The sequence below is a fragment of the Sinohyriopsis cumingii genome, chromosome 15, assembly GCF_028554795.1.
Source record: "Sinohyriopsis cumingii isolate HCF-2022 chromosome 15, ASM2855479v2, whole genome shotgun sequence".
Lineage (NCBI taxonomy): Eukaryota > Metazoa > Mollusca > Bivalvia > Unionida > Unionidae > Sinohyriopsis > Sinohyriopsis cumingii.
This window is the reverse complement of record NC_142975.1, coordinates 118398114-118425648: the sequence shown is the minus strand read 5'-3', so window position 1 is coordinate 118425648 and position 27535 is coordinate 118398114. Positions and strand designations below refer to the sequence as shown.

Below are 27535 nucleotides of genomic sequence, written 5' to 3'. Positions count from 1 at the left end.
AATAAATGACAATTCAAAAAGTAATCAAGAGCCCCTCGAATGAACTGATGCTATACTGGCTGAAAATAATTTTCAGGACATCAATATAAGAGCATTTTTTCTTTTTAACCAATAAGTGCTGAAACCATTGCTGATATTCTTGAGCAATAACAAGATTTTCAAACTAACTGTAATTGCTGTGACAGCCATATTGGGCTCAAGATTGTTACCATTTTCATTTTGGACCAACTACACATCATCTGATGTCTCTTGGTGAAAATCCCATGTTAACATGACCAATCTTTCAGTAGGAATAGCTATAACAAGATTACCAAGATGGATGTCATAGCAGCCATATTAGATATAAGATCAGCACCATTTTCGTTTAGGACCAATAAAATATTGTAAGAAGTCTTTAAGTGAAAACCCCATGTTGATATGGCCATCCATTCAGAAGGAGTGAAGATAGGATTTTTAAGATGGCCATGTTAGTGGCCTTATCGTAATTCAGATCAGCATCATTTTCATTTGGGACCTACTAGACATCAGAAGTCTTTTACTAAAAACTCCATGTTGATACTACTATCCATTAAAGAGAAGAAGCAATAAGATTTTCAAGACAGCATCTGTATCAAGTTACAAAGTCTTCCAAGTAGTTAGGAGTTACTATAATAAAATTGTTCTCCCATATGGATGATGGACAACAGGCCATCCCACAAGATCGTCTGTTTTATGACCAGTAGAGCTAAAAATCAGAGGCCTTCCAAACATCATGGAACAAATATACATCTACATAATCACTATTGTGAATGAGATCAGTATAGATCCTTTGAATCAGATAGATGCTCCCTTTCACCATCAATTACATACATTGCTGTCATTTGACCCCCTCCATCCGAGTCTTGACCTTCGTCCAACTGCCCTATATCAACTTTATTGGAATACACTAAATACAATTTATGTTCAAAATTCATTTGCATATGTAAGGTAAATATAGTAAAAATTATTTGGTCAGACTAATATTTCCTAGCGAAGCTGGACATCATAAGTAGCATACTGAACCTTCAACACCCACAACCAAGTTTTTATTCTCCCTCTCCCATCATGTAAAAGAAAAATATTATCCTCATTTTTTCTGTAAAAGCAAAACTCAAGTAATTTTGTTATCATTCAACAGAAAGATTTTAATGAGAATCTTTATAGCCAAATGAAACCTATGGACCAGACTCAAAGCACTTAGAACTCACCACCAGAGTTTATCAAGAATCAGAATTTAGCTAACCTGTGCTTTCAAACTTCACAAATTGGTCATTAGCCAGCCATTATAAGATTGAATAAAATAAAAATGTTGTCTCTGGCGTTCTTTTTGTAATATATGTACTTTTATGTCTTAATGCTCCAATTTTACAAAATGTGTATAATGATGTCTCCTGCAGGTGTAAATTCTGATTTCTGCCCATACTGAATTGCAAGTCCACATTCCACATTTTTACTCCAGTGTGAAAAAATAGGAAAGTCATACACTCTGTATTTTCCTACATAAGAAAATAGCCAACTTCAGTGTTATGTTTTCTATATGAAAAACAAGAGTTCATCAGGGACTGATGTTCTACTGACCAAAAAGAACTTCCAGGAATTCAAGATAAGAACATTTTATAATAATTTTAACTGCTGAGTATTGAAACAATCTCTAACATTCTTCAGCAATAACAAGGTTCTCAAATTAGCTATTGACTGGTGGACATACTGTTTGTCATATTTGAACCATTTTCATTTAGGACTAACAAGACTTAATAAAAAGTCTTCTGGTGAAAACCTCAAGCTGACATGACATTCTGTTGGTTTTTTTTTGAGTAATAATAACAAGATTTTCAAGATGGCTGCCATGATGACCGTACTGGATATCAGATTGGCACCATTTCCATTTAGGACTAGTTAGACATCATAAGAAGTCTTTTGGTGGAAGCACAATATTGATGTGACTAGCCATCTAGAAGTAGCAACGAGATTGTCAACGTGACCATATGGTGGCCATAATGGAAGTTAGATCAGCCAACCTGACATGGTAAGAGGTCGTTCAGTGAAAACCAAATGCCAATATGACCGTTCATTCAGAAGTAGTGATAACAAATATTTTCAAGATGACAACTGCAGCAGCCATATAGGATGTCTGAGCAGCAGCATTTTCAGTAGGATCAGCTAGATATTACAAGAAGTCATTTAGTTTTTTAAAAAACCATGCTAATATGACCATCCATTCAGGAAAATCAGCGACAAGATTTCAAGATGGCCACTGCAGTGGCCATATTGGATGTGGAAGTGGCACCATTTTAACTTTAGGACCAACTAGAAGATTTCTAGAGAAAACTCCATAGTAATATTACTTTTTGGATCAAAGGAGTAGCGATAACAAGATTTTCAAGATGGCTGCTGTGGTGGTCATATTGGACTCCAGATCAACACCATTTTTATTTAGGTCCAACTAGGCATCATAATAAGTTTAATAGTGAAAACCAGCTCATCCATTCAGTAAGAGCAGTGATAAGATTTTTAAGATGGCCACTGTGGTAGCCATACTGGAATATCCAAATGACACCATTTTCATTTAGGATATGTGTGTGATTAGGATTTTTAACCTAGCTTTATATAAAAGAATCAATTGGATGACCTGGAATTTTTTTAAATAAAATATTTCTGGGCCACAAATAGCTTGAAAGAAATATTCTTCATGAAAAAAAATCTAATTATATCCATTATATTAATGAAAAAAAATCTTGTAAAATACAAAATTAGCCTGAAAAAAAAAATTTTTTTAGCCCCTTTTCCAAAAATTAAATGGTTGGTCACTTATGGAAACTATTTTCTTTTAACTATTTTCATAAATGTGTATCACTATGAAATCTATTTTGAAAGCACATCATACCTCAAAACACTGATTCCCAACCATTTTTGCTGGAACCATAAACTGGCCACCAAAAGGACTTCCCAATCTTCAGGCTTATGATATGATCTAAATATGTATAACTTGATGACTCTTTGCAACCCTACTCCTTGGCATCCGTCCGTCTACGAGAGACGATGGCATAGCTCCAAAGTACGCTTTTGCTTATCCTTCTTTTTAGCTCTCTTTTCAGCTTGCTTTGTTCTTCTCTTTTCCTCTGCGTTTTGAACTCCCTGCCTGACAGCTAGACGCCAGCTGGAACGGTTGTTTGCACAGCTCTCCCAGTCGTTGACATTGATGTTTGCTGTCTTCATATCCTTCTTGCAAACATCTTTGTAGCGCAGATGTGGTCGTCCAGTTGGTCGTGCACCTTCTGCTAACTCCCCATATAACAGGTCCTTGGGAATGCGACCTGGGCCCATTCTCTTGACATGGCCGAGCCAGCGAAGGCGCCTCTCGCTGAGTATGGAGAACATGCTGTTCATGTTGGCGCGTTCTAGAACCTCTGTGTTGGGTACTTTGTCCTGCCACTGGATGTGCAGAATGCGCCACAGACATCTCAGGTGGAAGCTGTTGAGTTTCCTCTCGTGTCTTGCATAGGTGGTCCATGTTTCGCTGCTGTAGAGAAGTGAGCTGAGCACGCAGGCTTGGTAGACACGCAGTTTGGTCTTCTCTGTGAGGTTGGGGTTGTTCCAGACCCTCTGGTTAAGTCTGGCCATCACTGCTGCTGCCTTGGCAATCCTGCCGCCCACCTCAGAATCAATGGAGAGTGAGCTGGAGATGTTAGACCCGAGGTATGTGAAGTTCTCGACAACTTCCAAATTGTACCCATTGATGGAGACAGAGGGAGGCGAGTCTGTGTCCTGTGCCATGACATTTGTTTTCTTCAAACTGATGGTCAGTCCAAATTCCTTACATGCATGGGAGAGGCAGCATACCAGCTGCTGAAGTCCATCTTCCGTGTGTGATGTCAAGGCTGCATCGTCGGCAAAGAGCAATTCACGGATGAGTATCTCTGTGACTTTAGTCTTAGCACGGAGACGGGCGATGTTGAACAGCTTGCCGTCAGCCCTGGTATGGATGTACACTCCCTCGCTGCAGTCCTTGAATGCATACTGGAGAAGCATGGAGAAGAAGATGGCAAAGAGCGTCGGTGCAAGGACACAGCCTTGTTTGACTCCGCTAACGACTGGGAATGCTTCAGATGTTGCGCCATTGAAGCACACTGTGCTGTGCATGTTCTCGTGGAACGACATAATGACAGCAAGCAGACGTGGGGGGCAGCCTATCTTCTGCAGGAGTCTGAAGAGTCCACTCCGACTAACCATGTCAAACGCCTTTGTCAGGTCTATGAAGGCAATGTAGAGGGGCATCCGCTGCTCGCGACACTTCTCCTGCAGCTGACGTAGTGAGAAGATCATGTCTACAGTTGACCTGCCGGCTCGAAATCCACACTGGGATTCTGGGTAGACGCGGGAGGCTAGGATCTGCAAGCATGCCAAGGCAACACGGGCGAAGGCCTTTCCGACGATGCTGAGGAGGGAGATGCCCCGATAGTTGTTGCAGTCGCTACGGTCTCCTTTGTTTTTGTACAAAGTGACGATGTTGGCATCACGCATGTCCTGTGGGATGTATCCCTGTTCCCAGCAAAGGCAGAGGAGTGTGTGTAGGGGCTGGAGCAGTGCTGGTTTTCCGCTCTTGAGGACTTCAGGCGGAATGCCGTCGCTTCCAGGAGCCTTCCCACAGGCAAGGCAATCGATGACTTTTCCGAGCTCTTCCAGGGTGGGCTGTGTGTCTAGCTCCTCCATGACAGGCAGGTCTGGAATGGCGTCCAGGGCAGTTCCAGTGACATTGTTTTGGGTTGCATATAGCTCGAGATAGTGCTCAACCCATCGCTGCAGTTGTTTCCCCTGGTCTGTGATGACTTCGCCCGTCTTGGACTTGAGGGGGGCGGTCTTGTAGCTGGGGGGGCCTGTCGCTTTTTTGATACCCTCATACATTCCTCTTGTATCCCCGGTGTCAGCAGCTGTCTGTATACTGTTGCAAAGGTTCAGCCAGTAGGTGTTGGCACAGCGGCGGGCGGTCTTCTGGGCGTTATTCCTTGCAATCCTGAGGGCTTGTAGTGTTCTGGGGTTAGGTGCAGCCTTGTATGCCAGGAGGGCTTTCCTCTTTGCCTCAGTCACGGGCTCCATCTCCTCCCAGTTTGCCTCATACCAGTCGACATTCTTTCGCTCCCTCTTCCCGTAAGCTGTGATGGCTGAATTGTGCACAGAGTCACGGATATGGGACCACTTGGAATCAATGGTGTCATCAGGTGTCACTTTGGTGAGGGCTTCCTTCAGTATGCTGATGAACTGCTGTGTTTTCTCTGGGTTGCTTGCACAGTAGGTGTTGATACGTGGGTGACCCTTCTTCTTGGCGTGGTGCAGCTTCTTGGGTAATATTCGCACCTTGCTGGCCACGAGGGAATGGTCCGTGTCACAATCGGCACTGTGGTAGCTGCGGGTAAGGAGGACACTGGCCAGTTCTGCACGCCTGGTGATGACGAGGTCTAGCTGGTGCCAGCGGCGTGAACGTGGGTGTCTCCACGACACCTGGTGGATCTCCTTGCATTTGAAGAAAGTGTTTGTCACACATAGGCTGTGGGAGCAGCACATCTCCAGCAGTCGCTGACCATTCTCGTTGATCTTGTCCCTTCCGTAAAAGCCGAGACAGGTGGACCAGGCCTCATGGTCAGCTCCCACTCTAGCATTGAAGTCTCCTAGTAAGTAAAGGCTTTCATTGTTGGGGATACTGGATATTGCCTGATCCAGAGCCTCATAAAACTTGTCTTTCTCCTCGTAGGTGGAGTAGAGGGTTGGGGCGTACACACTGAAGATGTTGACCGGGCCTAAGGATGTTGACAGCCGGAGGGCAAGGATTCTCTCAGTACCTGATGATGGAGGTTCAATGAAGGCGATTAGCGTGTTCTTGACGGCAAAGCCTACACCATGCTGCCTAGGTTCATCCAAGGGCTTCCCCTGCCAAAAGAATGTGTAATTGGCTTCCCTGATGGTGCCGCTGTCAGCCAGTCGGGTCTCCTGGAGGCAGGCAATGTCGATGTTCAGTCGGGAGAGTTCTCTGTCAATGACGGCAGTCTTCCGTGCATCGTCGATCTGCTGTAGGTCAGTGGTCAATCCAGGACACATGGTCCTGATGTTCCAGGTTGCAAAACGAAGAGTTGGAGTCTTTTTATTTCTTCTTTTAGTCTTTCCTGGTGCAGAGTTTTGTGGCCCACTTGTCGAGATGGTTCTCTAAGCTCCACGCACCCAGTGAAGCAGGCAGGCCATGGCGGGCAGCACCTTACTGACTGGGGGCTGCCCAGCTTGAGGCGGGCGGTAGCTGTCCAGTGAGACCTGATGATCTCTCCCACCGTCAGAAGTAACCCCTGGCGCCAAGCTCTACGCCAATCGAGCTTGGACTTAGAACCGGTAAACTGCTACTTCTCGTGTTGTGCCGATGCCGTACGACGACGCTGGAGTGTCCTCTCCAGTGGAGCTATGAAGCCTGGGCAGGGTGGTATGGAGAATCAGCTGTTGCCCATGCAGCAGATCCCCCCTCTCCACGCAGCTGGTGTGCCCAAGGGAACGACGAATGCCGATACAGCTTGGCACCAACGGCGTCGCAGGAGTTGCCGGAATGACGTTGAAGTCAATGTCATACCGCCTTAGGGACTCCATCTCCGGATTTTCTGTCGGGGTTTACTCCCTTAGCCTTTCCCATGAGTGGGTATAGCCACAAGGCAGCAGAGGTTTGGAATCGGAGTTTTCCTTCTCCTAGATGAGCTACCATCCAAGGTTTACGAGTCCCATCTACCCAAAGCAACTGGTTTTAAGGCGCCAGTGGGCCGCCTTCACCCCTTCTCCTGTTAGTAGAAAACATGGTCTGCCGGGCTTCAAATCTAAGCCACTCGCGAAGGCCAGGAGCTGGATTTTAGTTGACAGAGGCAGTAAGAGACGCAGGCCGTATGGGGCATTTTGGAGGATTGGGGCACTTGTCTCCCACTCCCACCCCGGGCAATGTCAACCTTAGACCACGCAACCCTACTGAGACACTCCAAAACCATGATTTGGGTCATGACCTGAGGTTGGGAACCTCTGCATTAAAGCAATTATCCTGTAATGGAAACTCATGTCTCTACTGACCTATTTTAATTCACATTATTAGCCTGTGGTTATTGCTAATGTATTTATGTTTGTTTGTTTTCTACAATGTTATTGAAAATGTTTGAAAAGTCTCATTTATGCAAGTCAAACAGAGCGAGTTAATATTTATGCTAGTTCTAAATTTATCAAAACCATAAATATTGCAGCTTCAATGCTGTTCTTAATGAGAACCCTGCTTTATGTACATGTCAAGATAGTTAATTAATTTCAAACTCTCCTGTTCAGAATACTTTCAATACTTCATCAGCTATATCCTCTAAAGTTGGAATGTGGTTCAAAGTCATCATGGGTTTAACACCAACAGTGTGAAGATGATAGTATATCTTGAAGTAAACATGTCTCCTACATGCATACCATTAAGAGGTCATTATTACCTACTTTTTAGTGTATCAGTTTTCACAACTTTAGGTAGGGCATTATTTGATTATTTGAAAAAAGCTGGGGTATTGAGCAAGTTCTTTACCTCTCTAATAACCATTGTAATAATTAAAGCTTTGCAGCTAATTTTTCATTTTTTTTACAAGCAGAATTTTAACTTGTGCTCAAACACATTTGTAGAAGAAACCTTCATTTTTATTTTATAGATAAAAACAGGACTTTCTAGTATTATCTTTAGTTCACTTTCATGTGCATACCATTAATGCACCCATACATATAAACCAGTCATGGATATTTATCATGTATTGCAAGATATCATTATATTATATCATTATATTTTAGTCAGCTGTCCATATCATTATATTCTTATTTCATATTGAACTTAATATGAAGAAAAACCAGATTAGATCATGTATAATGTTCATCTTTCTTGTCAATATTTTACTATGTCATTATGTGGGACTTGTCGTCTTGGGGTGTAAGATATAAACAGCCCAGTATTCAAATTTTTTTGGTTTCATAATATTTAATATTGTCTAAAAACAGCAAGCCACCTGTCAGTTATCTGAAAATCATTGCAGCAAATAGCTCTGGAAGTGTGACAAATGTTTACCTCAGGATTCACCAACACTTAAACTTTAGTAGCAACAGGTTTAAAATTGAAAATATAGTCAAAACAATTTATTTAAACTTAAAACATATACCTGCTTGATTGGTCATATTAGCCATGTCACTGAGAGGGGCACTAGCAGTGTCAGCTGATCAGAAGCAACTTGGTTTGCAATCCCTGTGGGAATGGTGGCCTCTTCACATGGGAGGGCATTGGAAGTGCTATTTGTTGGACTGCGATTGGTATCACATAGAGGGGTGCTCGAAGTGTCACTTAAGGGATCAATTTCATTTGTAGGTGTATCAGATGCAGCAGAGAGGCTGTCTCAGACATACCTGTAAAATAAACCATACTGAAACATACCTGTAAAATAAACCATACTGAAACATACCTGTAAAATGAAACATTCCTGTAAAATAAACCATACTGAAATTCTCAAGGTCCACTATCCATATATATGCTTCTACAGGCCAAACACAATTACCAAGATGCCCTCCACTAACTTTGATTGACACAGTCTCTTGACAGGTAATTTTAAAGTAACTGGTACAAACAATACTATCACTGATAAATGAACCACCCTTTAAAATAATACTACCAAAGTCCCAGTATTAAACAAAAACATGTGACTAGTTATTAGTGGCACTTGAATTTATTTCAGATTACTACACCTTTACAACACAGAGGTACATACCATTGTCAAAACTCTGCAAATGCAATTACACTTTGACGATAGTCATAACTGGCAATGGTCTTTGGTAGACATTTTTATTCACTTCCTTTATATGCCCCATGTGCTGGTAATAATAGGTCCTATCTTCTGGTTTGACTTCAAATGATGCATACATGGTACTTAACCTAGCTCTGTTGTTTGTGGCAATGATGTCTGGATTTTCAATTCCAGCCTGGAAACTAACAAGTGGCTTACATTATTCTTTGTTGTGACCTTGACTTTGAAAGGAATAGTGGTATGACTGAATACACAAGACAATGCCAAGACAATTTTAATACAACAGGCTAAAATTTCATTCAAATATCTTCACTGGTTCAACAGTTCTATCTACACATCAATACATGAAGACGGGTCATTGGTTTATATTCTCCCTTGCAGTAACCATGACCTTGAGGCAGAGGAATGGCAATGGTATGTAACACATAGTCTAGTCATAAAATATAACAGGTTAAAGGTTTTATTACAATAAAAGAAGTAGTTCAAAGTTATAGTGCGGACAAGGATACAAGTCAGAGTTGCATTTGATCTTTACCTTGAGGTAGAGGTCATGGCTAAGGTATGTGACATACCATCTATATATGATACATAACTGGCAAATGTTTCATTCTAATATCCTCAGTGGCTACAAAGTTATATTTCATACATAGGTTATCAGTTGCAGATTTACATTTACATTGCAGTGAACTTGCCCTTGAGGCAGGGGGCATGGTACCATGGTACCTGACACACCATCTAGTTATGATATATAATTAGCTACAGTTTCATTAAAATATCTTCAGTGGTAAAAAAGCAGACCTGCCAATATTAAATGAACCTCAGTAAGGCAGCCAATATTATCTGCAAGTTAGGCCATGTTTTAGTAAGGTTCAACAAAGTATCATGTACTGCTAATGTCAATGTGGAAAACATGAATTTGAGAAGTGTGGTCCAATGAAGGGAAAGCAATATTATGTTAAACACTTCAGCATAAATGACATTGTTTATTTTCAGAAACTGAATCTACAAACCACATGGCAGTCAATGACTTCTTGATGGATCAACTTGATGTGTTTGTGTTTTTATTTTTCTTATGTTATGTGTTTAGGCTTGAATAAACAGTAACGCAAAAAAGAGTGAAAACAACAAGCTTTGAAAAATATAACAAATAATTTATTTCCCTGGAAAAATACTGTAAAAATGAAAAAATATGGAACTTACGGTTTCCAGAATCAAATCTAAAAATAATACAAGAATAATCCATGAACAAAAATTTTGAAGTCCTAATGTTGAAATGTTCTAATGATTTTAAATTCCTTGTAAACAAAATCACTTTATGTTGACATGTATAGAAAATATAAAGATTCCAAAACCCACAAACAATCAAATCAAATACAAATTAAATCAAATATATGTAACATTTTTCATTCTTGTAGTAGCAGTAATCATCTTTCCATCCATGAGCAATGCACATATTGACACAGCATAATATCCAATAATCATAGTTTCTACATTTCCTGCCCTTTTCCATGCTTGACAAAGTATCTGAAAGTTGTTTTCTATACATTTTTCCCAAGCATTTGGACTTGTCAAGAGGTTGATTGTACCCTTCAATTTCAACATGTTTCACTCAATGGACAGCATACAAATTGATAAAGTTTTTCTTATCCCAAGTGCAAGCTATCCACAAAGTCTGGTAGCTAGAGAACATGGTTTATTGTTCATAAACCATTTTCCTTCTTTCAGTTGACTCAGTAATCTTGACATTTAAGCTTTTGAACCTGAAATCAATAGTTTTTCCCTTTACCCAAAGTACAAGCTATCCACACAATTTGGCAACTCTTGATGGTGGACAACTAAACTTATTGTGTAGAAACCTAAATTGTAAAAAGTGGATAACATCATAATATAATACACTCTGCCTTATGGCAGATGCAGAAAATAACTGGAGTTGAGCAAAATCAGTTAGGCCTGTCTTAGATCTTGAATAGTTTAAACTCTCCTGTGAGTAATATACCCTTGTAAAGTACAGTGTTGCTGACATATGTTCAGTACATTAAAATGGCTGACATATATCAGTCTTGATGTGTAAAAAGTCCTTGACAATGAAAATATGATTACAAGTTTCAAAATGAAAGGTTGTGACTTCAGCTGTGTAAAGATATTCCTACACTGAAATTGGTTGGACCCTGCAGTAGGAATAGTTTCAACACCAGCTGAGAATACCTTTTATTAGTTATTTATACTGAAAAGATATAGAAACAACGAGACTGAAACTTCTGAGCATATCTTGTCTCTGAAGAACCAACTTACCACTACTTGCATCAGGAATATATGTTTTGTCAAGATCAAATGAATCATCATCAGAGACTGAAATTCACAAAAGTAATCAGCCAATTATAAGAGTGATCAAAATGTTTATAATAAACATTATCTGTTTAAGCAGTTAAAGGAAATTTATAAAATATACAGATCTCCAATGGATCAAGGTACTGTTAAAACTTTGTAAAAGGTACCGGTATATAAAATAAAAAATAAAGGTACAAATTATAACATCCTATTAACATCCTTACAATATAGGATCAAAATTTGTGATATAATCTGCATTCCCACCACCACCAAAAGGCTATAATTTTCTCTGGTGGTACAAAAATTTTAAACTAATATGACCATCAAGTTCTTTGTTGCGCATTTCTATTTAAAGTGAATGCCTAACCAATAAAAGTCCACCTAGAATGACCACTTTAGCCTAAAAATAGTGTTGATTACACTCAGTTACAAGGAGATTTTTTTTAAAAAACGAGACTACCTTTTCTCAAATTGTAAACATGTACTTTGGATTGGGACTGTTAAATTTTCTAATGTAGAACTGGTTTTAGGTTGGACAGATTGCCTGAAATTGACACTTGGGGGACAAGTGATAGCATAGACTTGACACCTTGTTTTCCAATGCTGCAGTACCTGTTTTGCCAGTGTGATAATGTATGATAGTACATACTGGAAATCACCAATATTTCCATCTGACAATAAAGGCCACTTTTAGAATTTTCTCTTTTCTTCTTGAACATATCTGACATTTTGGCAAGAATGTTTTTCATTATTCTTCATGGGAAGAACCATTATCACCATATCATATCATTATTTTAATTTTAGATTTTTGCAAGGGAAGGCAGCCTTAAATGTGCTTGGTTTAAAAAAAAGAAAACAAATTTTTACCACCAAATGCAAGAATTACAATGGAATGATACCTGCATATAATGATCTACCTCTCTCTGACATTTGCCATGGAAGAAAATTAAATGCATGAACAATAAAAGAAAACCACAGACTGCTGTATGGCCAGACTGTGAAGTGTGTTTCATCATAATCAAATATTCTGAAGTAATTGAAATGAACAATCTCATCCTATTAAATGACTTTACCACGAAAAAGTGGAAAGAAAAACTGAAAATGCAACAAGAAACCAGGGTAAAAAATCTGAATATAGGTCACAGAAAGAACAATTCTATATGTTATAAAAACACATTCCCAAACAATTTTAATACCACTGGTTATTATGAAATATAATCAGGACATGAAATTTAAGACAAAGGTTAATCATGATCAGTGTAGCATGAAATGTAGGTCAGCATGACTTATTTTTAGGGTGATGTTGCATTACTCATAGATATTTTTATCAGCAAATTAAAACTAGAAGTGCAAAATATTCCCATGAGTCGGGCAATCAGATACCATCAATCTATAGGCTGGAACCTGCTTTGCAATCTGGCCAACAACAAAAAAGTGAAGAAACTGCTTTGTGGTAAATCAAATGGCTATCTTTCATAAAGTTTTGTATTTAACAGTGCAGCTGCAAATATTTTTAAAAATAAATATTAAAAAGAAAACAACAAAAACAAAACCAAGAGATCCTTTTTGTCGAGCTAACCTTTAATTTAACAAGTAAAAAACACTAACAGTGAAGTTAATCTATACTTTAACATTGAGGGTGTGGATGGACATGTGGCCACCAAAGTGAATACTTATTCAAGGTTCAGTGGCTCAACAAAAACACCCAGCAATTACCTATAAATGAGAGCATCTCTTTATTCTTTCCTCTGAAGGATATGTTAAAGGGCATTGATGTCAGTATGCAGTAACTGCTGTATAATAAACATCCATGATAACCTCAAAACACACCACCTTCCTCCACTGCAAATTTCTTGTTTCATCTCCATAGTCATAAACCAGTTCCTCCCCTTTCTTTATATCCCTTAGAGCAAAAAGACATAATTGTGGTTTCTTCTGTTTCTAAACTTTTGCAACTTCATGGCACAGTTTGGTGGCTCTGGATAAGCGTCATTTACATAATGACAGAGTCTACCCTGTGTGCATGTGGCATCTATGCTATAATATAGAAAGCAGGGGCTAAATTCACAAAATACCACTTTATTTTATCAAATATTAAAGGTTCCATGGATCATCCTATCTTGTCAATTTTTTTTAGAGTAAGTCAATAATAAACAAGGATTCTGTTTCCAATTTTTCTCAGAGAGGCAAAATTTTAATGTGGATTCAATTTCAAGGTCACAGTTAAAAAAGTTAAGGATCACCATATTATGGCTGATGATGTGTAAAAGTACAAATGTATGTGGTCAGCTCTTGTGATAATGTTTTTTTTGTTGTTTAACGAATGTTCTGTTTCTGACATAAACTCCAGATGAACGAACATACACTAAATTTGATTCTTTAGATACTAATCAACTGCACTAAAACATAGAAATCAGGTCAGAGTGACCTGGTTTTGATACTGTGGTGTGGCACTCATCAGTTATAACACATAAAGTTTCTTTGCTTTACAAGCAACAGTGTCAGGTACATATTAAATATCAAAACAAACTTAACCAAACTCAGTGATGCATGAAACAGGTTCACAGTATGAAAGTTACTTTTCATATAATTTCAAATTGCCCATGATGCATTCAGATTTTGGACATAGACTCTGACAAAGAGAAACTAAACACTGCCTATCATTAAACTATATTCTTTATCACTTCATAAGCAATCTAAATCTATCAGCTCACTTCACCCCCATGTGGTTCTCACCCAAGGTTTATTCTACAAGCAGTTAAGATTAGCAGGCAAATTCTGCCCAATATCAGATAACACATTATTCCCATGTCATGTCTTCAACAAGTTTCTAGACCTGAAACAAATATCTAAACTTTCAAATCAGAATACATTTTGCAAATATTTTAGAAGAAAATTGGTATTAGAATAGTCTTTTTGTTATCTTAGCAAGTTTGTCAGAATTTTGTAAAAAAAAAACAAACAAACAAGGTGAAATGTAAACTATGCAACATTGAATTAATTTACAAGGGATTAACTTCCAACTTTCCAAATCACCTTAAATTCAAACTTGCAAGACAATCATGTCAAAATTCTGAATAGTCAAATTACTGACAACATCACATTTACATTCATTACACTCTTTAAAACATGCAATAATGCAAGTTGGTGAAGAACATGTTATAGAATAGAGCTTACAGAGCTTTTATGCATCAATCAAACCAAACTCCCCCCAATACTTTTTTCTTTTATCAGCCATTTGTTCTGTCAGACTAGCTCTGGTCAATCCCATAAACCATTACCACCACCACAACCTGATCATATTGCCTTGGAAAGTTAACTCCAATATATTTTTGCATTTGTTTTTTCTTCTTAAATTTCTGAAGTCATTACATAGCTATGGAATTAATATGCTTAAAATCTGACACCATCATTTTAATTATTCACTTAAAAGTCAGTAATGCATACGTCAGCTTTGTATCAATAAAATGGACATGGGTCGTTTGATATGACTTTGGAACAGAACCATTTATGCTGTAAGGTTTGCGAGGTTGCTGTTATAATAAAGCTTGCTACTCTGTTTTACTGTGTATTAGTACAAATCATGTCATTTTCAAAATAGTCCCAGCATTTAACTGAACAGGTAATCAAGTCTCATCCCTTTGCCATCTGTCTTCAGCACAAAAGGAACATTCATGGCTGTACTCAGTTTGAAGATAAACTGGAAAAATAACTTACATTGATTTGACTTTTACACTGAATCCTCAAAACAAATGTCCTCAAGATGGCTACAGGGTCATTTAATTAGATTTAGATGACATAGTTCACATTGTTTTCCATGCAGCTTAAATGGGGAGTGAGGTTGGTGGGGTGTCCATAAATAACAAAGTAGGAAAAGAAAAGAGAATGAATTTCATACTTTCATTAACATCAACATTTATTCAAATCATATCCAAATACTTCAATGAATATTCAAATAGGAAAATGTGGTGTTTGTTTCAGCTCTACAAACCTCCAATGTTTAACAGTTTTTTGTTCTTCTTCATATTGTATGCAAGTACAAATATTAAATGACCAAAGATGCTCTAATCACACATCAATGTTTTATATATATATATACCCTAATTTGAGCATGTACTCCTCAAAATTGGGCCACAGGTGTTTCATTTGTAATGTCTGTGAACAGAAGATTTCAGAGCAAGTAAAAAAGTGTGCCCAAGCAGAAAGATGAAGTTAAAACCTTGCACAATGTGTGTGTATCTCAAAGACTTTGGCTATTGAATATTATTTCTAAACATATAAACACTATGTTAATAAACATACCACTCTTGTTTTCCATCAAATCTGTATAAAAAGATATAGAACATTTTCATCCCATCTTTAACAAATTTTCTCTCATGTTCTTCTGCCTCTTGGATATTTATGTGCTCTCCAAAATACTCTAACAAAAAAATCCCCTCTTTTCCATTTCTCATCAATGAAAACATCATAACCTGAAAAATACCAAACAGATCTAGACTGCTTCCTGTTTTCTTTTCAAAAGGCTTTATATGTACAGGCTTATAGACTGCTATTATTTGGTAATTTGCAATTTATGTCCAATTAAAATACAATTTTATTTTCATTTCCAGAATTCAGTAAAACAATACCAGTGCATTGTTAAGCACTAGGAGTGCCAAAAATAAGCAAGTAGCAAAAAGACTAAAATTTCAAACCCACTCTGGGACCTTCTAGAATCCAAACTTTTCTTCATCTAGAGTAGTGTGAATATAATGTACCTAGCAAGAGTACCATATATGGCATTCTTTGTATCCCAGTGACTTTCTCTTTTGACTGTTTGGCGACCAATGTTGGTGTCAGATATACATTTCACTCAAGTTTATACCCAATCCATGGTTTGCCTACCCTCCCTTGTATTACTTACATTTCTTTTTCACCTGCTTTACTTTATTAAAAATGGTCATATTTTCTAATTAAAAGACATATTTGCAAAAAATTTAGTGTAAAAGGTTTATTGCTATCATTGATTTGCTACATACTGCATTCAGCCCTCAAATCTATCTATTTTTCAAAAATGTCCATTAACTAATATGTACCGGCACAGGGATTTCTCAACTAATCATCACAATTAGGGGTCTCAATCAAAGCTGGTAGCTAGGGCATATCTCTAAGATTCCAGTGATGTAAAAAACAATCCATCAACATGTTGCTTCATGGTAATGTACAGCCACTGTCTTGCAAACAATGGCTAAGGGTTACAGTTTTCATCATTATTATGCTTATGCTTTGCAATGGTGAGTAGTACTCTCTTTCTGAAGCACTAAAAGTAAGACTGATACTTATTATTGTCTCATTGTCTCATCTAGGCATATAAAAGCCTACCCATAATTTTTTTAAATACAGAATAACAAACAAAAAGTTACTGCACTATTGTTCACTAAAAGTTTAAGCTGCCCTTATCTACCCCCATTTAACCAGCTAACTGTCAGGAATATAGCCTTGAGACAGTTGAGCTGTAACAAGCTTTGTCTGTATCACCTCTATTGATTCCCAGACAAGGAAACAATCTGTAAACTAGACATAGTTACCTTTGAATTAAGTTTAGATGGCAACACCTTTAATGTTAAAAAAAAAAAATCTGTAAACTAGACATAGTCACCTTTGAATTAAGTTTAGATGGCAACACCTTTAATGTTTGTCTGACAAAGAAACAATCTGTAAATTAGACATAGTCACCTTTGAATTAAGTTTAGATGGCAACACCTTTAATGTTTGTCTGACAAAGAAACAATCTGTAAATTAGACATAGTCACCTTTGAATTAAATTTAGATGGCAACACCTTTAATGTTTGTCTGACAAAGAAACAATCTGTAAATTAGACATAGTCACCTTTGAATTAAATTTAGATGGCAACACCTTTAATGTTTGTCTGACAAAGAAACAATCTGTAAATTAGACATAGTCACCTTTGAATTAAGTTTAGATGGCAACACCTTTAATGTTTGTCTGACAAAGAAACAATCTGTAAATTAGACATAGTCACCTTTGAATTAAATTTAGATGGCAACACCTTTAATGTTTGTCTGACAAAGAAACAATCTGTAAATTAGACATAGTCACCTTTGAATTAAGTTTAGATGGCAACACCTTTAATGTTTGTCTGACAAAGAAACAATCTGTAAATTAGACATAGTCACCTTTGAATTAAATTTAGATGGCAACACCTTTAATGTTTGTCTGACAAAGAAACAATCTGTAAATTAGACATAGTCACCTTTGAATTAAGTTTAGATGGCAACACCTTTAATGTTTGTCTGACAAAGAAACAATCTGTAAATCAGACATAGTCACCTTTGAATTAAATTTAGATGGCAACACCTTTAATGTTTGTCTGACAAAGAAACAATCTGTAAATTAGACATAGTCACCTTTGAATTAAGTTTAGATGGCAACACCTTTAATGTTGGTCTGACAAAGAAACAATCTGTAAATTAGACATAGTCACCTTTGAATTAAGTTTAGATGGCAACACCTTTAATGTTTGTCTGACAAAGAAACAATCTGTAAATTAGACATAGTCACCTTTGAATTAAGTTTAGTTGGCAACACCTTTAACGTTTGTCTGACAAAGAAACAATATGTAAGCTAGACATAGTGACAGTTAAATTTATTTCGTTAAATTATTTTTGTAAGTTTCGTGGATAAACAAATCAAAGACAGTTTGATATGATTTTTGGAATATCCTATGACCAATGCCTGGTTGCTGAGAGAATATGCCAGACAAAACCTTTGAACTATTTGACATGTCTGACAAATACAGGGATTTAAGGTAGCCTGGTCTTCTACAGCAAAACAAATACCAAAAAGGTCTACCTAAGTCTTAATTTATGCAATACTAACTATGTAATCATAAATATATTTGAGGTTAAAGCCATCTTTGTCCAATCCCACATGGGACCACTATCTGCATCTTTTCCTGGGTCCACATGCTTGCTTCTTTTCTGCAATAGATCATAAAATAATAAAATAATCAAATGTAAATATACATTGTTATTCATTACTCTGTCAATGTCTGCTGCATGCAGTCTCAATACAAAGAATCTATCATTGGCATACTAACAATGCTTGCACTGAAAACCCTATGTTAATATAACAATCCATAGAGTCCAAGGATTAATCAAGATTTTCAAGATGGCTGCCCTGGTGCCATATTGGACAGTTTACACTAAGCATTACAACTGTGCTATGAATACTAGGTTTTTGCAGTGTGCATGTTTTATACTTAATGTTTGCATTTCCATGTGACTGCATGCTTCAGTCTGCAGACTATGGGCTTTTTGAACCCGTTACATGTAGGTTTCAAATGGGGGAAGTGGTTCCAAACTCAACAAGAGTCCTCAAAGAGACTGACACTCTACTGACCAAAAAGAATTTCCAGGAATCCAAGACAAATCCATTTTTTCCATAATAAAAAAAAGAGTTACAACTTTGCTGCCACAGAGCCATATTGGAAGTAATATCAGCACCATTTTCATTTAGGACCAGCTAGATATCATAAGAAGCCTATTAGTGAAAACCATATATGAGGAAATAATCATCCATTCAAGAGTAGTGATAATTAGAATTAGATTTCAAGATGTCCACCATGGCAGCCATATTTGGCATAGTCACATTTGCACCATTTTCAGTTAAGACCAACTAGACATCATACTAGACATCATACAAAGCCTTTTAATGAAATGCCATGCCAATATGACCATTCATCTAAAGGTAATATTAATGATATTTTCAAGATAGTTGCTGTGGTTGCCATATGGGACATCCCAGCAGCACCAATTTCATTTAGGACCAACTAGACCTTGGATTGAATGTGTGTGTAACATTTTATGGTAATCTTCCAAGTAGTTTAGGAGAAGTAGTGATAACTTGTGCCAACAGACAGACAGATGATGAACAATAGGCCATCCCATAAGATCTACTGTATGACCAGTACAGCTAATAACAAGAATCCCTATAAGCACTAAAATAGCAAGCAATTTTGCACAAAAAACTCAAGTTTGTTTGACTCCAAAAACCTGAGTAAAGGCTTTCAGGGGTCATGGTTCTGCATATCTTATCAGAGACCATAAAGGTATTACTACGCTACCAGTAATTGATCCAAGAAACTGTTTGCATCATATTGTAGCCCAAAAGAAAATCATTAATATTTTTCCTTTTATTTGTCCTCAAGATTTGCTAACCAGTGAAGAATGTTACTTGTAATCAACAAAAAGCAGCATTAAAGCCTAAACAGAAAATAAAATGTTTATTAAGTTCAGGTTGTTGGCTTGTGTCAATGAAAACAAGTATGATTTGGTCCATTCTGGAAAGGTCACTTGCACTAAAAAATTCCAGTCATTTAAGTCAAATGCAACTATTTCCAAAATATACAACATAACCTATTATGATTTGTTTTACATGCAGCATCCAAGTTAGTGTGCAACATAAGCAAGATAGTCTTGGTGCATTCAAACTGAGAACTAATGCACCAGATTTGAACAAAAATATCGAAAAATTACGCAAATATAAAATACCTAAAATGGATTAAACCCATATTTACCCACACATTTAGGTAATACCTGGTATGATTCTTTTCAGCTGCACATAAGCTTTCACATCAAGATAATGTAAACATGTGACAAAGCCTCCACTTTGCATTGTTGCAGGTGCTGTCCATTCTATTAAACTCAACCAAAATGTACCAATTAGAACAAAAACTCTCTTATCACTCATTCAAATGTATGTAGCACTCCCGAGTGGCCGAGTGGTCTAAAGCACTCTTCGTTACGGATCACTGCCATCTCACCTCTGTCTGCGTGGGTTCGAGTCTCAGATTTGGCTGATGTGGGTATGTGAGAAAGCTTGCCAGTAGCTTCTCGTGGGTTGGTGGTTCTTTCCGGGGTTTTCCCAAGTTCTTCCTCCATCAATAATACTGGCCGCCATGTATAGCCTATCGTGTGCTGAAAAATGGCGTTAAACCCTACAACAACAACACCAACAAATGTACGTATACATTACTGTCATCATCTAGGTTCTGTTATCGATGCAAAACCTAACTGACATAAATAAGAAAACTTTATATGCTTGACAGACAGCTAAATAACGGAAATAACAACTTTATTCAATTAAACTCACAGAAGATGATGCTTACTTGAACTTAAATTCTGAAACTGAAGGGTTGTAATGTACATTCCCCTTTGTATGATATACCAGTCTTCTCTAATTAATTGATCACGACTTTTAACTTCATCATCTCTTGACAATAATAATACAAAGTATATTAAAAGAAAAATCCCCTGCCTCCATATAGTGGTCATTTACTTGTATCCCAAACTGCAAACATCACACTCTTATGATATTTGAAGAGCACCATACAACAGCACTAAATGATAAAAAGTAAAAGTTATGTACCTGTGGTGAACAAGCATTCTTTTCCTCTTGTTTCTTGAGGTTGGCTCTAAGCTGAAGAAATAGAAGGAAAAAAGTCATAGCCAGCAAAAATAAAAAGTTAAAACTAAAAACTAGATATAATTATTTATTACACTTTTATTAAAAAAATACATTATAACAAGAATTGAGTGTCCTTAAGATAATTATTTTTTATGCTGATATTGTGTGTAACTGGTAATGATATATTTCCAGGAAAAGGAACCTGTGAATTCAATACATGTTGAACAGTATGTGAAAAACACTTTGTTGTAATTTTTCCAGGATGAAACCATAAAGAATATTTTTAGGGTATCTGATCTAATGATACATCCCACACCAAAACTGCCTACCCTTCTGCACATGAGATTCTCACGTGAGATCTAACTCAGGTTAGTCTCATGTGCAATTTAACATGCAAATTAGGTAGAACTCACGTGAGCAAATAGTCTAATAAGAAAATCACATGTGCAGGAATTGTTAACAAGAGCAATATCTTGCTCACATGAGCCACACCTTGCTCACATGAGCCACACCTTGCTCACGTGAGTCACACCTCGCTCACGTGAGCAAGATCTGATCACGTGAGCCACACCTCGCTCATGTGAGCAAGATTTTGCTCATGTGAGCAGCATCTTGCTCACATGAGCAAAAACAACAAAAAACAACTATAGTATTTAGTTTTTATTGAATACAAGAATTAAACAGAGTAAGATCAATATTCAAATCTAGTAATCATAAGCATATAATTTGAGTTTGATTAGTGATCTTTTAATAAGGTAAGACAACTAGAGTATGTATGTATGTATGTATGTATGTATGTATGTATGTATGTATGTATGTATATACCTGTTATATTAATACATCACATTTATTCTAAACACTTTAAGGTCATAATGAAAGATACTGCTGGAAATTTGCTTCACATGAAGACCATTCTTCACTGTTCCAGAAAATTCGAAGCAAACAAAACGTGTAATTGACATTCCTGCTTCTGAATTTCATTATTTGCCAGTCTGCAACAATATTTTCACTTGGAGATTGTTCTCTTTGAATCAATGCACTTCCTGTTGACCACTGAATTTAAGTTAGCAGGCTCAGTTTTGAACTTTTGAAAAATGAAACCTGAAATGGAAATGAAAAAGTTGGTAGAAGTTTTTTTTCTTCTGATCACAGCATTTGAGACATTATGTAAGGTTGATTTTTAAAGATTCGTTTTACAAGGTAAAGGCAAAATACATAATTGTAGTTTGGATTAGATGGCACTTTATCACACTGTGAAAATAGGAGCCAACTGTTTTCCCAAGGACACACTTATGCAGCCAACCCAGTCTGAAAATTCATCATTTGGACTATGAGTCAAATTGCTCTACCAATAGAATTACCATAGTTTAGTAGCAAACATATAAACTGCACTGTTGATGAGATACCTGCAAGTCATGTTGCATATTATTCCAAATTTGACTACTTCTGGATAAAGATGCCAATGTGTACCCGGGTATTCTCCCATAGATAATAACCTGGGTAATAAAATGAACAATTGGGTACCCGTTAAAAAAAAGGTGTTCACAGGGGCTCATATGGTTGCTTACATTTTACTTGTCATACGTGGTCTGTATAATAATACAATCCTTTCTCAAGTGACCTATTTAAGAATCAACGCTGATATTTCAAGCCTGACCATCCTAACTTCATGCCTGTCCATGGTTCATGTGCCAATTTCCTCATGACTTAAAACACTCTTGTTTTCAGATCCTGGTGACATTATCTGGGTCAAATAAAATTAAGCACAATATGAATGTCTGGTTTAACATGGCTACTGTAACATGCACTTCTTATACCACCATGTTAGGACAAAAAATGAATGAAATGGACAACTATACAGACTGAAATATAAAGATAAAAAAAGTTTGCTACTTAATAACACTTTTGAAAAAATCAAATAAAAATTGATGCATTTGTAACTTCTGCATGAATTTTACATCAAACAGTTCCAAGAAAACAGACAGGTTCTTGAATGTGAAACCATCTGCCCTAGATTCATTCTATTATGATACTACACACATAGCAGTCCAGCTTAAATAGAAAATAAATGGCACCAGATATCATTTTTAAAAAAAGAAGAAAAAACAACAAAAAAAATAACCCGGGATGTATCAATGCAACTGATGGATGTTATGTAACTGAAAAATGTTAGAGAAAAGAGATTTTGTTAAACTTAAAAACATGTTGCACTGGACCGTCGTTATGGGATGAACCATGGCAGGTTGAGGATAATACAACAATTAACATTTATGGACTTTATGACAATTCGCGAAAGTTACTGTAGACATGTACACAAGTCGAAATGACTGTTATGCACAAATAATTTATAATTTCTTTTGTGTCTATTCTCATCCATACTACTAATCCACACGAGTTCAGCTGATTTGTGACAAAAATTATAACTGCATATACATTTTTCATACAGTTTTCTGTAATAATGGCATGTAATTTATACTCGTGCTCAGATTATGATTTTTGCCACTTATGTTAGTAATAATTATGCTTACAGCTCTTTTTGGGGTTGGAACATGTGAACCTACAACAAAGCAGTTCAGCTTCCTTTTGATTGTATACTCTGGTAACCAATCGTTAGGAATGATGGGTACACATTAGAAATTTCCAAAAAATTGACATCTCTACTTCTGGAACAGTCCTCTGGAAGATTTCTCCAAAACTTTTAGGATACATTTTTCCAAAATATGTACATTTGCAATATATAAAGAAATTCAAAATCTGGTTTCCAATTTTTATATTTAAAAACAAAAATGTATTGGGGGTCAAATTTTAGAGTCTGAAATGCATATGTTATCATGTGTATTACATCAAAAGATTTGAAGCGTCTTATACATACCCTTTACTGGAGTTGGAATTTCCTCTAGCATGGCAATGCAGTTTTGTCTGACTTCTTCCTGCTGCTGTCAATGTTTTGCACTTCTTTCAAATGATTGCTAACTTTGCTGTGTTCATTAAATTTTGTGACCTTCATGAAATTTAATCTGTAAAAAGAAAAAAATTAGTATAATTGATCTTTTTTTTAAATCTATGCAGAACAGAAAGAATGCACTGAACTGAGAAAACGATTTGGTTGGCAAAAGAGTCCTAGTCTATAAGTGTATATAAGCATTAAGAAAAGCTGTAATCCTTATCCAATTAAATCTCTATTTTAAATTTACCAATCAAAATATTTGACAGACAGGGCAAATGTCTTTTAGGAATAAAATCATGAATCAAGCTACTGCATTTGGTTCTCAATCGAGTATGCTTATCTTGATCCACCCAATCAGCAATAAAATAATACGAAGAACATTTATGTTTGTACATATTGTTTCAATCGGTAACGCAAGTGCTCCTCACTGAAGCGCCCGCATTATTATTGGGGGTGGGGGTAAGAGCCATACATGGTTGCACAGTTGAATTGTGGAAGGCTTAAATATTCGATGATAGTGTGGTGTAGATATCATTTTTAGAAACAGGAGGTTGAATTATTATCTTTAAGTAAAATCTGAAGCAAACCCTTGGCTCAATTTTAAACGACCATGCGAATTTATGCTTATGCTTATAATGTCGATGATTCAGGCTATCCACTTTGATCATTCTATATGCGAAAATTGTAAAAAGAAATGAGAAAAAGTAACTTACCTCTTTCTCGGCAAAGAACCAGTCTTTCATAATCCTTGAATCTTCCCTAACAGCACGTCGACGTCTTCAGTTTCGTACTGGACATTAACATCAGTACCGACGTGGACATCTTTAGATGTTGGTGTTGGTTTCTATATTTTAATGATGTCCACACTCTTGCTGTCAGAATGTTTTAAGAGCAAACATGTTGCAGGAGAATATTAAATAACTTTCTTCATAAACAGCGTGGCCCTTGCTAAGAGAACATTGCTCGCGCGTAAATTTCTGTCTGTTCGGTTTAAAAGTGCTATTCTACATGTACACTGTAGGTCAACATCCAGCATCTGTTGAGTTTATCTGAGGCGCCATAAAGGGTAAATTATTAGTAAACACGTTGTTGTACGCATAGGGGCTTGTATCATTGATTACAATATAAAAGTCAGTCATACATTTAGTATAAAAATAATACTTTTATTATTTTATACTACTGTATGACTGACATTTAAATTGTAAGCAACGATGGGAGCCCTTCTGATTTTACACTCCTTTGTACACATGTACTCAGGTATTTCTTAATGTTATATTTTATTTATCAAATAAATGCTATTTTATTATCTGATGTTTCATAAAAACTGAGCTATAAGTGAATTCATATCATTAATAAGATAATTAATATAGACCAAGTTAATTTTGATGTTTTTACAGTAGATTGTGCCGAGCCATGCCCCATAGGACACTCTAATGGTTCTAACAAGCCGATTCTTCCACCGTGTACTCTTATAACCTGGGTCACAGAAAAGTTAACGGAAACGTCAGTGATTTGTTTTGTGATTATTTCAATAGGAAATTTCTTTTATAAACTTTGAAATGACACGATCAGAACATTTAAAAGGCTGCAAATAAGCAAAATTTTCCATTACCAAGAATATACACGTGTAAAACAGTGCGAAACAGCTACACAACCAAACACGACTGGATTAGGCAGTTTCTTACGGATTAGCAGCAGGGGGGGCGAATCGGACATTTTGTCCAATCGTTATTTTGCTTAATTATTACTTTCTGCACTCAACGATCTAGTGTCGTCAGCGCCTGGTAAAAAAAAAACGACGTCGTCGTTGGGGGATCGTCCAATCGTCATTTGGTTTAATTAACACCTTCTGCGCGCTGATCCCCAGCGTCGTCAGCGTCCGGTAAGCACATCGACGACCGCGTCGATGTCATCGCCCCCTCTGCTGCTATGATCTTACAAACAGAGTGATCACTAACTCCTCCTCTTGTAGATCAATTAGGTTATTTGACTGATCGGTAATTCTAAAATTAATTCTCGTTAAAAACCGATCATGGCATCGCATATAGACCGGATTAATCGGACTCTCAACGATTAAAAATCCCGGAGGGGCTGTTGGTGAAAACGAATAAAGGATATATCCCTGTTGAGCCTGATTTGATTGCTTGGTATCTACCTGGTAACTTCCTTCGATAGCATCACACACTAGATTAATCGCTATCACCGATGCAATATTTACGTTGTATGGAGCAATATGCCTACCATCATCTCCGTTATCGTGTCTGAGGATAGTTGATGGGGGGGTGTCCGCGGGTGGATTCTTAGGCCATCCTAGTATGGTTCTTATTGAACTGTTATAAATATCAACCATATACCCCGGTGTGCTTATTCCAATCGTCGACGATAACGTCGGTTCATGAACCGTAATAGCGATTTTTGATTCCTTTCCTGTGATCGATTTTATCCTGCGTTGAAATTCTTTATTGATTTGCTCTATTTGGTATGACCCAGTTGGTATTGTAACCTCCTCCCAGTTTGGGGTTCCATCGGGTTTATTTGTCCGTGCAAAAACCAGCGAGTTATTAGGTTGTTGTCCGTTAAATGCGTTCGCTCGAATATTAGGCCAACTGTGATATATTCGCAATTTTGCCAGCGCTATTTCCTTCACTGGAACCGGCGATGGGAAGTTCATGCTGAATTCGGGTTTCGTTGATGTTATCGATATCATACTTGTTTGTACCGGAGTGGTGTTCTCCGCGATCCGCTGAAGTAATTGAAACCCTTCGGGGTTCAGCGACATTATTATTATTCGTTGTCTTTAGTGTCTAATTTCAACAACCAGGTGGTTCCGGCTTCCAGTTGAAAATCCTCGATTTTTGACATCGCGGAGCTATACAACTGGACCATCGTGGAGAATTCAACATCGGATACGAACAAATTATCAATCGACAACGAGATCAACCCGGATAATTTCGAGTACGCGTCGGATACTATTTGATGTTTTACTGTATACTCGTTGAGTTTTTTCTGAAAACACGATGATATCTTCCTAGTGATTGCGTTGGCGACTCCAGCAACTGTTGTCATCGCGGAGACAGCGATTGGAACAGCGATCGGGGCTATCGTGGTTACCGTGGATAAAATAACACCGGCGCCAGCTACTATGCCCGACACTGAGTACACGACCGCGTCGATGGCGGTTATTTTTCGGCGGTATTTTTTTATTTTTGCACGGTATTGTTCGGAAAGCGTTTTTAAGTTCGCGGAGAATTCTTTTGCGGTATCGAATCGATATTGATGTGACGTCGGTGATACCTCTGATTCAATTTCCTTGGTGGTCATTTTTATTTTAAAAGAGCTAGTGTTTTTAATTACTTAGATTCGCTGCAAATTCCACATACCATGTAATGTTTGCCCCGGCTAGATTTCTATCAACGGCATAAATTGTAAACTGTTCAGTTGCGTTCTTGTCTATAATTGTTGATATTGTATTGTTAAACCCGGATGAACTCGACGATAATATATTAAACTGCATCATTGAAACCAGTGTCAATCGATAAATACCCTTAACAGTTGCGGTAATATTTACTGTATTCTGTGTAGGAGTCCAATCGAATGATCCATGCCGAATTGTGTATACTGTGTTGATGATGTTCTCATGAGGGATTTTTATTTTTTCGAATTGCTCTGCTACTCTCGGTAGTCCGTCTTTAATCGCTTCAACATCAGTTTTAATCGTTCCTATTTCCTGTATATGCGTGTCCACATCTTTTTTGTTCGCTGCAACCCTAGTAATGAGTGTATTTATTTCCTGTATATGCGTGTCTATACTTTTTTTGTTCGCTATAACATTAATTTTGAGTACTTCTATTTCCCCTTCATGCACGTCTATACTTTTTTTGCTCGCTATAGCATTAGTGTTAATTGTTTCTATTCTCTGTCCATGCGCGTCTACATTATTTATGATCG

The 27535-nt window shown here is 37.2% G+C and overlaps 1 long non-coding RNA gene across 7 annotated transcripts in view; it reads right to left on the bottom strand.

The window, feature by feature from the left end:
- LOC149782570 (uncharacterized) overlaps positions 1–27535 on the bottom strand; it is a 194474-nt gene that overhangs the window by 143415 nt on the left and 23524 nt on the right. For 2 of the 7 annotated variants that reach the window (XR_016414386.1, XR_016414387.1), the window contains exons 2-4: positions 20602–20652; positions 18052–18152; positions 8208–8448 (exon numbers count right to left, since the gene is read on the bottom strand). This is a non-coding gene — a long non-coding RNA (uncharacterized LOC149782570). Of the gene's footprint in view, positions 1–6840; positions 8449–15069; positions 18153–20601; positions 20653–21465; positions 21742–23512; positions 23658–24300; positions 24997–27535 lie in introns of those variants that run through there. The other 5 variants (XR_016414391.1, XR_016414390.1, XR_016414388.1 and 2 more) reach the window with 5 other exon arrangements.